The following is a 15,192-nucleotide window of genomic DNA, read 5'->3' as shown; positions in this document are numbered from 1 at the left end:
GATCACCTAAAAAACAGCGGGATGATCCGAAAACTCCCATAGTTGGGACACCCCAAAAACAGGATTCTCCACCCCTGCTGTTTTGGTCCAGCCACCTCCAAAATATTTAAGAATTTTTTTTAAGCTTTTAGAGTTCAAAGTTTTACGTTCTTTACTTCCACCAACAGTCATTCCATAATTTTTTTTTTGTAAGTAACAGTCATTCCATAATATGGTTAGGTATTGTGATGAGAAATGGTCATTTCTCAAAATGAAGAATCAATCCTACTGTTAGGTTGTCATCCATTTTACTAGGAGTTCCATGTTCTTTCAATCAATAACTTGGGGACTGGAAACGTTCCACGATGGCTCTGTTGTCTTTAGGGCACCCTTTCCTACAATCCTAGATGGAGAAATTTGAGTAGAGAGGAAGATTTGCAATTTATTAAAGTCTTGCTTCTCCCAATCTTAAGTGGTGCTCGAGCTTGGGCAATCAAGTTTCTGGCTCAAACAGAACTTCACTTTACCCTTGCTCGAGCGAGTTTTCGATAAATGCTTTAAAGATCAAAGCATATGTGCAATTTAAATGGCTAATTTGGCTGCCCCTGCAGTTACTTTTCAACATAAATCAAAAGAACATTATTGCGAGTGTTTTCTTCTATTATGTGTGTCTATATATATATATATATATATATATATATATAAATATATATATCTTACCATTGTTTTCTAGGTTTGAGAGAAATTTTTTTTATTCTAAGTTATTCAGCTTCCCACAAATTATAGTTGGGTTATTTGAATGCCTATACACTACACAATATATATTTGAGTAATATGGGGAGTATCAATTTGATGCAATACTACTTGCCACCACTGGTTGTTGTTTCCAGGTCTATTCATCAACGAATTATGACATGTTGACTCTGCATTTATAACGCGTCAGTCTTTTATTGGTCATGACATGACAAATAAGTGCAAAGTTAATAATTTTTATTAATAGATGAATGAAATTTGGAAAAATGGATCATTTTGATATATGATATTACCTCAAGGATCTATTTGCAACTTTTTCACAGCCAATAACAGTTTAGTAAAAGGTCAAACTCTAAGGACTCGTATAGCAACTTTTCCTTGATATAAATCACTTTTGAAGTTTGTGGCAATTGTGTATGTGGATACATAATTATCTACGTTGTGTGTTGATTTTGCATCATAGCAGTTCAAGTTGTGTACCCGTTTCCTCAACTTGAGTCTTGAATTACGGTCATAGTAACATGATGAATATTTCATTTGCATTGGACAACTATTTTTCATTTTACTGCCCAATACAATCTACATGATCACTTAAATAGTAATATTTGATTTATACTTCTAAATCGAATTACGTTATGTAAGTTTTTTACTATGTATTGACTTCGAATTATGTCATGTAAGCATCGGCTTGAAAATAAATTTTTTCTAATTTTTGAATCTCATGTATTTTATATGATTAAAATATTTTTCCAATATCCTTAATCAAGATCCAAATCATTACTTTTTCCAAGAGTGACTTTTAATGATCATTTTACTGTCCAATATCCAATATCTTTTGATCAAGACCATTGATAATGATTTTTATTGGTCAAAAAGTGCAAGATCAAAAGTCACTTTTTTTTATTTTAAAGAAAAATGAGGTCGAGGCTTCCTATTACTAAAAAGACTCTCACTAAAGCGGAGGAACAACCATAGTTACAATGGTAAAGCCTCTTGAAAGCAAACAATAAAGAAATACATCAACGTCGAATATAAGGAATACCCAATCTATCCAAATGAACATGACCCCAAATCCTTCCTTGCACAAGACCATCATCAATAAAATCTAAAAATCTTCCTTTAGTGCCCTCTTTCGCCAAAAAATCCCCAACCGTATTAACTTATCTAAAACTATGTCGAAACTGGACATTAAGCGTGCGAATAAGCTCCTGCACTTCCTCCCAAAAATCCCATAAAAACCAATACTTACAAACTCCTGAAGTTAGCCATCCCACCACTCAAATCTGACTCCACCAATAAATCTCTCAACCCAATCGTATGACACAACCACTGACCATCAAGTAAAGCTCAACACTTCGCAATTGTGTTCGTTGTTTGGCCATAAAAATGAGCAAATCTCGCAAGACCACATCCCTGCGAATCACGAATAATTCCTCCCCCACTTGAAGAACCTGAGTTTCCACAAGATCCACCATCCACATTAAGCATAATCAACCTCACTTTAAGCGGATGCCATACAATCAACCTTGGTAGCCTCGCACGAACCGAAACAACTGGGCAATTTAGCTCCTGAAGCACCAATAAATCATTAGGACCCATTTGCCAGAAATGTCGCAAGGTACTAGATATCTCCATTAAAGAAACTTTCACTGCATGAGTTATGGCCCTCTAGTCATATTTTATATCTTCCATCCGAGCTGGACAACGAGCTCTCCAAAGAGCCCAAGAAATAATAATGGGAATGATCCCACGTATCCAACCAACTTGAGATGAACAAGAAGCAAGACACCACCATACATTAAGCACTTCCATCCAGCCACGAACTTGTGGCAACCGAACCCCACAAACTCCTGCAAAGAAATTCCAAACCTTCCTCGCCCCTCCCCATCCAAGAGCACATGATCCAAAGTCTCAACTTGGGGAACAACACAACAATTGCACTTTGAAATAATCGGAATACCAAGTTGTTTGATCGCATCATCCACAGGTAGTGCCTTTCGTCGGGCTCTCCAACACATAAAAGACATTTTCTTCAGCACATGATCTTGCCAAAGCCACATCCGCCATGGGCATAAATTACCGTGTTGTCTAATAAGCTGCCAAGCTGATTTCGTGGTGCACGCCCCATCCACTGAATGCTTCCAAATGCAAACATCATCACCCTCACACAAACGAAAGCGAAACTGAGAAATCTTCTCTACCAATTTTTCGTCAACTAGCATTCTCAACAATCCATGATTCCATCCAGCTCCATCAACCACAGACCGCACTTGGAATCTAGCATCACCCACCCCCATTTGCTCATCTGCAATCGGGCCATCCTCTAACCAATTGTCATACCAAAAATTAAAATTTCCCCTCCAACCCAACCATCTCAAATTCCTTAACACAATAGGCATTACCCGCATGGGACCTTTCCAGAATCGAGAACCTCTCAACGAAGACATAACCGTAGCAATGTGAGCATTACCCACATATTTTGTGGAGAAACCATTCGACCATAGTGATCCACCAATAATGAATTTCCATCCAAACTTCATTAACAATGAACTTAGGGCCTCAAATAGATCTCGAATACCAAGCCCACCTTATTCCACTGGCAAACAAATCTTGCGCCAAGATATCCATTTTGCTTCTTTTTTTTTCCATGGTAGAACCCCATAGAAAACTGGAAAAGTTGCTTTAAGACCTAACAGCACTCCCTTTGGCAGATTCAACACTGAGAGCACATGGCTGGACTTAATATTCAGAACTTTAGCCAACAAATGATCAAACATGCGTAACTTCACTCTCCCCACATGCAACGGAATCCCCAAGTAATTACAAGGCCAAGAACCCTCCTCAAAACCAGATAAATGCTTCAACTCTAATTTCCTTTCAAAAGAGATATTCGAAGAGAAAAACATAGAAGACTTGTGGGGACTAACGAGTTGTCTAGACATACGCTCATAATTATGGATCACCTCCGTAAGTTTTCAAATAAAGGCCTTTCCACCATTAACAAAAATCAAGATATCATCAGCATACAACAAATGGCTAATCATAGGACCTCCACTCGGATTAAAGGCTTAATCCTCCCCTACTGAAATTATTTGTGTAGCATCCGAGAAAGCAGCTCCTATAAAATAAACAAATAATGTGATAAAGGATCTCCTTGACGAAGACCACGAGAAGGCTTAAAAAAACCTCTAGTACATCCATTCAATATGACCGAGTAAAATGGAGAAGAAATGGAATTAAAAATAAGAGATCGCCACTTATCCGAAAAACCCAACCTTCGCAACACTTCCATTAAAATTCTCCAATTCACCCAATCATAAACTTTCGCCATGTCAATTTTCAACATTACGTTACCTTCCCTAGTCTTTCGATGAATGCCATGAATCAATTCCTGAGCGAGAGCCATATTATCAAAGATACTCCTCCCAAGAATGAATGATGCCTGCTCTGGAGAGATAATATGTCCAAGTATCGGTGCCAATCTAAAAACTATAACTTTTGCCATGACCTTGTAGACCACCGAACATAAACTAATGGGGCAAAATTACCCAAAGCCCACCGGTGCATCCACCTTTGGAATTCATCCTAAATTCGTAACACAAAAAAATGTCGACAAAGGCTTTCCCTTAAAAATTCTCTCGCCATGTCCAAATGTTCCTAATTAACAATATCCCAAGCAAGGACGGAAAAACTAGCCGAAAACCTATCTAGTCCTAGGCTACTATCTGGTGGAATAGACCAAAGTGCCGCTTTTAATTCTTCCATCGATGGCGACAAACACAAACTCTCATTTTCCTGATCCGAAACTGACAGCAACAACAAACTCAAAGACGACTCGTCAAATTCAACACTAGTCATAGAAAGGAGATCCTCAAAAAAACCAACCACTCCATTATGGACTTCCTCCGATGTCTCCAACACTTGCCCATTTTCAAGCGTCATTCAGACTACCAGCTTTTTCTTCTTTTTAACTCTCATCACTGTATGGAAGAAATCCGTATTATAATCACCTTCCATTAACCATTTAACACATAACTTTTGGCACCCCAACATTTCCTCACGATGAAGCCACTGCAAATGGCGTTGTTTGCACTTTAATAGTTCAAATTCTTGTTCCTGAGTGTAATTTGAACTAATCGACTGCTCAAACAAAAAGATACGATCTTCAATACTTTTTAATTCCACTTCAACTCTACAAAAGTATCTATATTCCATTTTTTCAAGGCCTCTTTCACTAACATTAATTTTTTACTAACCCACACCATTGGACACCCCTCCAGCATCTCGCTCCACACTTCCTTCACCAACGGAAGAAAGCACTCATGAGTACCTCACATACGTTGGAGTCTGAAAGGTCTTGCCCCTCACCTCCTCTCACGAAGCAAAGATACAAGCATCGGATGTTGATCCGAAGAAGTTCTTGGAAGATACACAATGCGCGCATCGCCAAATAAATTCAAAAATTCCGTGTTCACCAAGACTATCTAGCCTTGCCCAAATCCGTCGACCCCTTAACCTTCCATTACACCAAGATAATCATTGCTCCTCAAAAGGAAGATTAATCAAACCACACTCTTGAATACAAGAGTTGAAATCAGCTTTCACACGAGACGCCCGCATAAGGCCACCCACTTTTTCATCATCACTCAGAATTATATTAAAATCCCTCTATGAACCATGGCCATCTACCCTCATCTTGACCACTTAAAAAATCCCAAAGCTCCATATGCTTCCTCTGAAAATAGCTCGCATAAACAAAAGTCACTAGAACTCGCATACTCTCATAAACAAACCAACCACACAACACTTGATTCGACATTGATACCTAATCAAAATCAAAGCCCTCCTCCCAGAATAACCATATTTTTCCTTCAATCACAACATTATTAAAAAAGTAAGCCAATTTTATCCACCTTGCCCACCTACTACATTTATTAGCACCAAGAAAAGGCTTTAAAAGAGCCACCACAGACGGACGACTTTTATTCAAAATGCACTAAAGTCTACTCTTCGACGAAAGAATCCCTCTAATATTCCACGTCAGTATATTCATCATAATTAAAGAAATTTTTTGGAGTGAGTCCTCTGCAAAACAACAATAGATTTTTCTTTCCTTACCCCCCATAACCTCTTCAAAGGTACATTCATATCCGGGTCCGAATCAAAACATTTGATTGCCAGCTCATTCAACTCTTCCTCTGGTTCCAAATTAGAGGTGGCTCGGTACTGAGAAAAAACCCTGTCCTCACCAAATACTCCTTGATCTGCCAAACAAGTAAGCACATCTGACTATATCTGTCACTGTCAGTCTCCACCCTCGTTTTTTTTTTTTTTTTTTTTTTTAGGGGGAAGCAAGGTCCTTTGGACCCATCCCTATAGAGTAAACCCCGGTCTCATGCATCACACCCTCAGAAGTTTCTCATACACAAAACTGAGTAAGTAACTGGCTTTTCACCAGGGGTGTGCCTAAGAGCACTCTTAATGGCTTTTGTATTATACAAAAAATGTAAATTATTTGAAGAATTGCTCTAAAAAGGAGTTCCATCTGATTATGTAAAAGGAATTGTAAAATACAATTAGCTACAGTAACCCGCTACATGTAGCGAGTACTATGTTCATCTTGTATTTTTTTTTTTATTATTGATATCTCATTTTCTTTTACTTTGATTTTTATCATGTAAGCAAATTCTTTTCATTGTTCATCATTTAAAACACATATATTTCTTCTAAAAAATATCTTAGAAATGTTTTTAAACCAATTTTTTCATATTTTGATTTTATTTTTAATTTTTATTTGACTTATATATTTTTGTTTTACATGTATAGGACTGAATTATTTTACATTGTATATAAAAATATATTGCAAATACAAAAAAATATATGGATATTGTAAATTTATTGGTAGAAATGAAATATTTAAAAAAAAAAGAATATTTAAATGATATAGAGAAAAAATAGATAAGCTGATGGATGACATATTGTAAAAGTCAGTATGTAAAATAGAAAAAAGTGAGTTTTGATGATGTATTTTAAAGGATAGGATAAAGAATCCATTGGGAGTGCTCTTAGGTGGAAGCCTTGGTCTTGTGGTATAGCTCCTCAAGATTCAAGGTTCGATACCTCATGGGTGAGACTTGTATACTCTTATTATTCTTTATCAATTTTATGTGAAAATTTTAATTTCTATTATTTTCTTAATCCAAAAATCCTGGACTCCTCATAAAGTCTTACTTCTCCCAATCTTAAGCGGTGCTCAAGCTTGGGCAAACAAGTTTCTGGCTCAAATAGAACTTCACTTTACCCTTGCTTGAGCGAGTTTTCAATAAATGCTTTATAGATCAAAGCATATGCAATTTAAATGGCTAATTTGGTTGCCCCTACAGTTACTTTTCAACATAAATCAAAAGAAGCATTATTGAGACTTTTTTCTTCTATTATGTATATATATCTTACCATTGTTTTCTAGGCTTGAGAGAATTTTTTTAATTCTAAGTTATTCAGCTTCCCACAAATTATAGTAGTGTCATTTGAAGGTCTTTGCACCACACAATATACATGTCAAGTAAATGAAAGAGCAATTTGAGTAATATAGGGAGTATCAATTTGATGCAATTCTTGCCACCCTTGGTAGTTGTTTCTAGGTGTATTCATCAACCAATTATGACAAGTTGAGTCTGCATTTTTAACGCGTCGGTCTTTTATTGGTCATGACATGACAAATAAGTTCAAAGTCAATAATTTTTATTAATAGATGAATGAAATCTGGAAAAATGGATCATTTTGATATATGATATTACCTCAAGGATATTTTTGCAACTTTTTCACCGCCAATACTAGTTTAGGAAAAGGTCAAACTCTAAAGACTCGTATAGCAACTTTTCCTTGATAAAAGTCGCTTTTGAAGTTTGTAGCAATTTTGTATGTGGATACATTTTTTTTTTTATGGAAAAACGAGGTCGATGCCTCCTATTATTAAAAAGTCCTCACTAAGGCAAATGAACAACCATGGTTACAACGGTAAAGCCTCTTGAAAGCAAACAACAAAGAAATACATCAATGTTGATTATAAGGGATACCCAATCTATCCAAACAAATAAGACCCTGAAGCCTTCCTTGCATGACCGTCACCAATAAAATCTAAAGATCTTCCTTTAGTGCCCTCTTTTGCCAAAAAATCTACAACCAAATTAGCTTCTCTAAAAATATGCTGAAACTGGACATTAAGCGTGCAAATAAGCTTCTACACTTCCTCCCAAAAATCTCATAAAAACTAATACTTACAAACTCCCAAAGTTAGCCATCCCACAATAAATCAATAAATCACTCAACCCAATCGTATGACACAACTGCAACCCATCAAGTAAAGCTCGACACTATGCAACTGTGTTCGTTGGTTGTCCATAAATATGAGCAAATCCCGCAAGAACACGTCCCTACGAATCACGAATAATTCCTCCCCCACCTAAAGCAACCGAGTCTCCACAAGATCCACCATCAACATTGAGCTTAACACACCCCATTTCAGGCAGATGTCACGCAATCAACCTTGGTAGCTTCGCACGAACCAAAATAACTGGGCAATTTAGCTTCTGAAGCACCAATAAATCATTTGGACCCATTTTCCTGAAATGTCGTAAGGTACTAGATATCTCCATTAAAGAAACTTTCATTGCATGAGTTTTGGCCCTCCAATCATATTTTCTATCTTCCATCCAAGCTACACAACGAGCTGTCCAAATAGCCCAAAATATAATAATGGGAATGATCCCACGTATCCAACCAACTTGAGATGAACAAGAAGCAGGACACCACCATACATTAAGCACCCCCATCTAGCCACTAACTTATGGCAACCAAACCCCACAAAATCCCGCAAAGAAATTCCAAACCTTCCTCGCCCCCTCCCCATCGCAGAGCACATGATCCAAAGTCTTAACTTGGGGAGCAACACAACAATTGCACTTCGAAACAATCGGAATACCAAGTTGTTTGATTGCATCATCCATAGGTAATGCCTTCCATCGAGCTCTTCAATACATAAAAGACATTTTTTTCGGCACATGATCTTGCCAAAGCCACCTCCACCGTGGACATAAATTACAGTGCTATCTAATAAGTTGCCAAGCCAATTTCGTGGTGGACCCCATCCACCGAATGCTTCCAGACGGAAACATTATCACTCTCACGCAAACGAAAGCGAAAATGAGAATTCTTCTTTAGCAAGTTTTTTTCAACTAGCGTTCTCAACAATCCAAAATTCCATCCAATTCTGTCAACCACAGACCGCACCTGCAATCCAGCATCACCCACCACCATTTGCTCATCTGCAATTGGGCCATCCCCCAACCAATTGTCATACCAAAAATTCAACTTTCCACTTTGAACCAACCATCTCGAATTCCTTAACAAAGTAGGCATTACCCTCTTGAGACCTTTCAAAAATCGAGACCCTCTCAACGAAGACATAACTGTATCAATGTGAGCATTACCCACATATTTTGTGGAGAAAACATTCGACCACAGTGTTCCACCAATAATTAATTTTCATGCAAACTTCATTAACAATGAACTTTGGACCTCAGTTAGATCTAGAATACCAAGCCCACCTTCTTCCACCGATAAACAAATCTTGCGTCAAGATATCCATTTCTGCTTCTTTTTTTTCCATGCTAGCTAGAACCCCATAAAAAAACTAAAAAAAATCGCTTCAAGACCTGACAACACTCCCTTTGGCAGATTCAATACTGAGAGTATATGGATGGACATACTATTCAGAACATGCTTAATGAGAATAAGCTTACTCCCAAAAGATAAAATCTTACTCTTCCAACTCGCTAACTTCTTCTGAACTTTAGCCAACAAATGATCAAACATACATGACTTGACTCTCCCTACATGCAATGGAATCCCCAAGTAATTACAAGGCCAAAAACCCTCCTTAAAACCAGATAAACGCTTCAACTCTAATTTCCTTTCAAAAAGATATTCGAAAAGAAAAACATAGAAGACTTGTTGGGACTAACGAGCTGTCCAGACATACACTCATAATTATGGATCACCTTCGTAAGTTTTCGAATAGAGGCCTTTTCACCATTAGCAAAAATCAAGATATCATCATCATACAAAAAATGGCTAATCATAGTACCCTTGCGCAGATTAAAAGGCTTAATCCTCCTCAACCGAAATTCTTTGTGCAGCATCTGAGAAAGCAGCTCCTCCGACAAAATAAACAAATAAGGTGTTAAAAGATCTCCTTGAAGAAGACCACGAGAAGGCTTAAAAAAACCTCTAGTACATCCATTCAACATGACCGAATAAAATGGAGAAAAAATGGAATTAAAAATAAGAGATCGCCACTTATCCGAAAAACCCAACCTTCGCAACACTTCCATTAAAAATCTCTAATTCACCCGATCATAAGCTTTCGCCATGTCAATTTTCAACATTACATTACCTCCCCTAGTCCTATGATTAATGCTGTGAACCAATTCCTGAGCGAGAGCCATATTATCATAGATACTCCTACCACAAATGAACGCTGCCTGCTGTGGAGAGATAACACGACCAAGTATCGGTGCCAATCTAAAAACCATAATTTTTGCCATGATTTTGTAGACCACTGAACATAAACTAACAAGGCAAAATTTCCCAAAGTCCACTGGCGCATCCACCTCTGGAATTAGTAATGAATTCATAGCTCCAAAAAATGTCGACAAAGGCTTCCCCTCAAAAAATTCTCTTACCATGTCCAAAAGTTCATAATTAACAATATCCCAAGCAAGGACGAAAAAACTAGTTGAAAACCCATCTGGTCCCGGGCTACTATCTGGCGGAATAGACCAAAGTGCCGCTTTTGATTCTTCCATTGATTGCGGCACACACAAACTCTCATTTTCCTGATCTGAAACCAACAGCAACAACAAACTCAAAGACGACTCATCAAATTCAACACCAGTCGTGGTAAGGAGATCCTAAAAAAAACCAACCGCTCCATTATGGACTTCCTCCGATGACTCCAACACCTGCCCATCTTCAAGCGTCATTCAAAGTACCAGCTTGTTCTTCTTTTTAACTCTCATCAATGCATGGAAGAAATCTGTGTTAGAATCACCGTCCATTAACCATTTAACACCCAACTTTTGGCACCCCAACATTTCCTCACAGTGAAGCCATTGCAAATGGCGTTGTTTGCACTTTAATAGTTCAAATTCATGTTCCTGAGTGTAATCTGAACTAACTGACTGCTCCAACAAAAAGATACGATCTTCAATACTTTTTAATTCCACTTCAACTCTGCAAAAGTATCTATATTCCATTTTTTCAAGGCCTCTTTCAATAACATTAATTTCTTACTAACCCGCCCCATTGGACACCCCTCCACCATCTCGCTCCACACTTCCTTCACCAATGAAAGAAAGCACTCATGAGTACCCCACATACGCTGGAATATGAAAGGTCTTGCCCCCCACCTCCTCTCACGAAGCAAAGACACAAGCATCGGACGTTGATCCGAAGAAGTTCTCGGAAGATACATAATGCGTACATCGCTAAACAAATTCAAAAATTTCATTTTCACTAAGACTCTATCCAGCCTTGCCCAAATCCATCGACCCCCTAACCTTCCATTACACCAAGACAATCACTGCCCCTGACAAGGAAGATCAATCAAACCACACTATTTAATACAAGAGTTGAAACCAACTTTCGCATAAGGCCACCCACTTTTTCATCATCACTCCGAATTATATTAAAATCCCCCTATGAACGACGACCATCTACCTGCATCTTAACCACTTAAAAAATCCCAAAGCTCCCTATGCTTCCTCTGAAAACTGCTTGCATAAATAAAAGTCACTAAAACTCACATTCTCCCATTAACAAACCAACCACACAACGCCTGATCCGACATTGATACCAACTCAAAATTGAAACCCTTCTCCCAGAATAACCATATTTTTCCTCCAACCTTAGAATTATTAAAAGAATAAGACAGTTTTATCTACCTTTCCCACTTACTACATTTGTTAAAACCAATGAAAAGGGTCTAAAAGAGTCACCACAGACGGGCGGCTTTTCGACGAAAGAATCCCCCATAATATTACACGTAAGTATATTCATCATAATTAAAGAAATTTTTTGTAGCGAGTCCTCCTCTCCAGAACAACAATAGATTTTTTTTCTTTCCTTACCCCCCTTGACCTCTTCAAAGGTACGTTCATATCCGGGTCCAAATCAAAACATTTGATTGCCAGCTCATTCAACTCCTCCTCTGGTCCCCCATCAGAGATGGCTCGATACTAAGAAAAAACCCCGTCCTCACCAACCCCATCCTCACCAAGTACCCCTCGATCTTCCAAACAAGTAAGCTCAAATTCCAGAGCTTCATCCACCACCTTCAGGGAACTCCTAGGAGGTAATTAACAATAGGCAATTCAGCACGGTCATCGTCTGATGCTTCTTCTGTTAACTCAAACCATCTTCCCAACTGCTCCGGAGAAGATTTCATCTAATCAATAGCCACACTAGCTGCACCACCACACTCTTGAATATCACCAACCTGTCTGGTCAAGCAATCTTCCAATGGACCCTCCGGCTCTACCACCATATCAAATTGACTCTTCTTTAGAACCTTCCTTTCAGAGACACGAATAAAACATCCCTCGAAGTCCCTTCTACCTCACCTTTACATTTTTGGATTCCATCCAGAATTTTCGACCTATGAGAATATGATTTACTCACCATATCTTCAACCTGCTCTTGCGTAAAAGCCTCCTTATCACGGACCCTCACTGCCTTCCAAACTTGTTTGGGCCTCTCTCTTCTCCCCTCTTCTTGATTCCCATATGGCACGCTTTTTTTCTCTTGACGATCACGACGAACACATTTATTCTCCTGGCGACCTTGTTTCCAACAATGTGAGCAAAACGCTGGAACCATTTCGAAAAACACAACCTAATAATGACTATTCTCTAGACCCGGTGTACCAAACCAGGACGAGTGCCTCAAAGGCTTAGAGATATCCATTTCGACACAAATGTGCACTGCCTCCGAATGAGTCACACACATAGTCGCATTATCCCTCTTTAAGAACCATCCAAAGCCCCCTACGATACTCTGCAAAATAGACGCATGAAAATAGTTAGGAGGCAAACCTGGTAGAGTAATCTAGACATGAACCCATGGGGAGTCTTCTTCTTCGTTGAAATCTGGTGTCCAATGAAACACCCTATAAGGCACACCCTCAATATCTGCATTCCCTTGAGCCATAACACTGATGAAATCTTCTTCATTCGACATCCGAACTAAGACGTTTCGAGGGCTTTTCAATTGACCCACCACAGACATTGATCTCAAACCCCACTGATTTTTTATGAATCATTGCAGATGATCGAGTGAAGGTCTTCGATGCATAAATTTCTACACTACAGAAAAACAAAAAGGCTCTGCCGATTGCTTGATCTTTGCTCTAGAGAACAAAAAAACATCTCCCCATCATTGAAACGTGGTTCCCACAATGGAATATCCACCTTGGGAGGGGTTTGTGGCCTTGCGACAACAATATCAACAAATCTATGACCAGACGACGTCCCTAGTGCAACCCCTAAATGCACAGCCTGCTTCAACGTGCAACTCTGATCAGAACCATCAACAGAGACACCTTGCCCTGCCGTCAGACACGTAGAGTAGGCAGCCAGCGCAATGCAGAATCCTAATCGCCTCTCTAATCCCGAGAGAAAAATTAGAACCTTGCCACGTCAACACTTGGATTTTCTTGCATGTGGATACATAATTAGCTACGTCATGTGTTGATTATGCATCGTAGCAGTTCAAGTTGTGTACTTGTTTCCTCAACTTGAGTCTTGAATTATGGTCATAGTAACATGACGAATTTTTCATTTGCATTGGACAATTATTTTTCATTTTACTGCTCAATACAATCTACATGATCACTTAAATAGTAATATTTAATTTATAAGATTCAAATTTTAAAATTTATCTTCTAAATCGAATTATGTCATGTAAGTATTTTATTATATGTGTTCTACACACCAACTTAAAAATAAAATTTTTCTAATTTTTGAATCTCATGTATTTTATATGATTAAAATATTTTCCAAATATCATTAATCTAGATCAAAATTAATACTTTTTCCAAGAGTGACTTTTAATGATCATTTACTGCCCGATATCCAATATCTTTTGATCAAGACCAATATTAATAATGATTTTTATAGGTCAAAAAGTGCAAACTTCCTTTCACATGTGAGCTAAATTCTCTTTCAATAAGTTAAAAAACACTAGAATATTTAATTAATGAAGTGAACTGTAAAGCAAATGTTAAAATTCGTAACTCATATGTACTCTGGTACTTGTCTCTAACACTTAAATCCATAGAAAAAAAAATAGATTTAACTATTTATATTAACCGGTGTATAGTTGAAAACATATATGAAATTATAATTTTATTGGGTTGATGGTTGTTAATTGGCTTTGGCGAGGAAAGCAACGGTCTGGGTTCAATCCTGTTTTCTACATTACGTGTACTACTACAGAATAACTAATTTCCATTTTGTAGTCATATTACAATGTAAAAATCAACTGATATGTGAAGGTTAAAACAACCTTCATCTTAACCAGTGATTAAGTACTTTCTGCCTCTGCATGTATATTTCCACTCAATAAGGCCTTTTAATTGCAAGCAATCTCCTGTCATAGTCCCATAGATCATGGAAAACCCATTTAAGAAAACGAGAAAGCGCAAAAGCCAGGTTGAATTGCTGACTCATTTAGGTTCTGGAATTTACTTGAGTGAAAAAAACGATCGAGTGAAATCTTTAGATTCTGATATCTTTCTTTAAGCAATGCTCTCTCCAGATCATGAGTAAGGAAATGGCTACTACGGATCTTTCAAAGTATTTTCCAGTAAGTGGAACAACTTAAATGACGAAGCCTATGAAACCCTATATGAACATTGAGATGGCTATGGCAAAAATACACAGAAGACAAGTAAACGGGGGCTTAACTGGCCTATAACACATTCTCCAGTAATCTGAACATTTGGAGCGAAAGAAGCCTGCAGTAAAAAGAGATCAGGAAGAAGGAAAGTGAGGGTTGCAGTTTTAAGAATGCATAAAAATAAAAAAAAATTAAAAAATAAAAAAGCCCTGTGGCCTGAAAAGGCTGAGGTAAAGGCTTTTACAGATTTCTAAAATTGAAAAGGGTCAAAGAGTAATGGGGAGTACTGGGGTCTGAGGTAAAGGAACAGAAAAAGTAAAAGAGTTTAGTAGCAGTAAAAGCTTTAAACCGTACAAACTTCTCAGACAGGCATTGCTTCAGACACCAACTCTTACAGTCTCATATATAATAATGCCAATAATAATTATTTTGCTCTTTTGTTTTTCACGTTCTTTTTTATTGTTTCTCTACTTTAGTTTATGGGTTTCCGTAAAGATGTCAGAG

Source organism: Juglans regia, chromosome 1 (assembly GCF_001411555.2).
Source record: "Juglans regia cultivar Chandler chromosome 1, Walnut 2.0, whole genome shotgun sequence".
In the NCBI taxonomy this organism is placed as follows: Eukaryota; Viridiplantae; Streptophyta; class Magnoliopsida; order Fagales; family Juglandaceae; genus Juglans; species Juglans regia.
This window is presented reverse-complemented; position numbering follows the sequence as displayed.